Raw genomic sequence first — 3,048 nt, forward strand, 5'->3', positions numbered from 1 at the left:
TGTGGCAGTAAGGATGGAACACGTGCCAATAAGTGAAAAGGGAGGTGACAGCTCAAAAGAAAAATGATATATAGTGAAAGGGAAAAGGGAAAGTTGGTTCTCGGTCCCATTGTCTGTCTGCGGACTATCAAGGAGACTGAGAGAGGGCATCTGTATGGGCCAAACTCATGACATGATAGGTTATTGGTAGCAAGTGGGTCGGATGCGGAGTAGTAAAGAGAAGCCATGATGCAACAGATCAAGGCCGCGGAAACCTAACTGCAAAAGGAGGACGCGACACGTGACGAGAGAGAGACTGCTAGATGAAAGAAATCAAGGAACGGCATGAGTGGGAGGTTAGAGAAAGAGAGATATAAAGAAAAGAGGAAGGAGAGAAAGAAAAGAAAAAAGAAAAAAACTGAGAGAAAAAGAGAGAGATAGAGAGATAAATACTGGCGAGCTTTTAGGGTTGTAATTTTGGAGTATACAAGCATCTCATGCACGTTGCTAACCTCTTTGCATTGGGCATCTGTGTTTCCATCTTTCTGAGTTTTTATTATTATTAGAACTCAGCAAAGTAATGTCAGATACTTCCTTTCACTACTATTCCATGACCAACTTAAACAGTGTCCACCTGAGTTATATGAGAAGATAAAATTGTACACAGCGGATAACTCTAGGTGATATATGCCTTCTAAATACTTTTGGATGCATGAGATCGACATGCAAATTGTCAAGTTATAAATCCATTGAATATTACTTACATAAAAATAATCAAAAAGTGTATGTTCAGGATAGCATTAAGGAATCCTTAATTTTGCGCCTTTCGGTAGGTCGCATGCTCTCACTAGATCCTCAATGATACTAAGACAAATTATGTCTCATTCAAATAAGATATTGATATTCGTCCCTATCCTGCTTTAGAGAAAATGTTCAGACCTAAGAATCATACTCCCTTTTAATAGTTGCATCATGACTGATAGGAAATTAACCGGCCTAAATAAATAGACTAATTAAACCCTACTTTAATAATACTAATACTCGCAAGCGCACAAGGTTTATTGTAATAGGAGTGCAAGAACGAGGTCGATCCCACATGGATTGCTATTTAGGGACAATTGAATACTAAAATATTACCTAACCTAATTCAACAATGTTGTTTGAGAAAAGTTTGAATTACTATTAACTAAAATTCTTTACTTACTACGAAGACAATTAACTAAAGAATTTGGTTCAGATGATTGGAGAGGAACTAGGACTTCAGAATCCACTCTAGACTTTTCAATAAATATTTCAGGACTGGGGTTCAATGTTTTGAGTTTAATACGAAAACACTTTCGAATGAGAATTTGGTGTTTACCCAAAGATGTTATCGTGACAAAACAATTACGTAAAAGCATCTTCCGAAATTCAGCACTAGAGATCAAGCTTAAAAGATTAATTGTCTTTTAACGGCACAACTAATATCTAAATTTGATATTGACAATAGAAATCAGGCTATGATTAGTAGTTAATCAGTTAACACTACCTAGGATGCTTGACATACAAGGTGCAAGAACATAACAACTATTGATCGAGAATGCAACGAAAGAAGACTGACAGTTAAATATAATTATAACCATAAAAACCCAATCTCAAAATAATTACATCAAAGGCTAGGGCTTCATCTTAGCCCTAGTTAAATAATTTAGCAATTCATAATAATGGAACTGAAAATAAAGAAAAGGTTAGGAGAACTCATGTCGACAGTGAAGTCTCCTTGGCCTTCCTTCGACTTGTTCTCGGTTTCCGTGCGTCTCCAATCCTCCTCCACTTTTCGATCTATTCTTAGTTCTGCTGTGTTGTGTTCTGGATTATGGAGAAGCTCCCCCAAAAACTCCCTTTTCCTCCGTATTTATCTCTTTTCTTCAGTCATGAAAGTGGTAGAATAGAATTAGGAGTTTCCCTTTCGGTCTCGAGATTTTTGGGATTCAATCCCACCAAATTGGAAAGAGACGTGCTGGGGGTTTGTTTTGGTTTTGGTTTATTAAAGGAAATACTGGAATTGGAAATGTTTATATGATCTGGTGGTTTAGTCTATATGGAAGGAATGATTGATAGGTTATGATGGTGTGGGGTTTGATTGGTTTGGTTTCATTCGGTATTCCATTTCCATCACCGGAATTATCGGGATGTTTTATTCTCTATTCGGTACTCCTGTTCGTGAGAAATGGGAGAGAAATATAAGTGTTGCTACGGTGCATCTCAGGTAGACTTGAACTGGTACAACCATTAGTTACTAACTGGTTTGGTCCAGTCTTTATGTCTCGGTTCTTGTCTTTAACCCACTTGGTCTTTAGCTAATGGGCCAACTCTTAGGCCCATATTCCACAAACAGATCCTTGGCGTGGCTCATTAACTATCTGATGGAAAGCAAGCCTCACAATTTTAACTTCGATCAACTTCCGGTCCTTTTTAGCACTTTCCCGTAATCAAGTCAATTTCTGCAAAAACCATAAAACACGCTAATCAATCGAAAAATATATAAGATAAATAGACTATCTCATACAGATTTGGGTATAAATATGTAACAATTAGACGCTTATCAAATACCCCCAAACCTATATTTTGCTAGTCCTCGAGCAAAACTAAAATTAAACTAATAAGAAAAACAAAAATCCTAACTCACTTTCGTAGGAATCACGATTACACTTAGCATGTGTAACAAGCCTTTAAACCCATAGGTTACCCCTAGTGGACGAGTTTAGTCTCGTGAGGGTTTTCAGAAACGGTACCCACAAACATTAACATAGCATAATCAATGGTGATATAATTTTCTCAGAGATAAAAGAACTTTGTCGCCCACTGATAAACAAGTTCAAAAATCAGCAGTTATCACAGTTTACATCATCATCACCAAGACTCATCACTACTTCCAAAGATAGAAAAGATTTACAACTACTCCAAACCAAAGCGTGTGTGTGTTTAGTCAAACTGATACAATCTCTTATCCAAGTAACGGAATTCCTAACTTACTATCCAAAGAATATATCAACCTCAATCCTCACCATTCATACACTCACAAGAAAG

This window comes from Coptis chinensis, chromosome 8, assembly GCF_015680905.1.
Source record: "Coptis chinensis isolate HL-2020 chromosome 8, ASM1568090v1, whole genome shotgun sequence".
Classification (NCBI taxonomy): Eukaryota; Viridiplantae; Streptophyta; class Magnoliopsida; order Ranunculales; family Ranunculaceae; genus Coptis; species Coptis chinensis.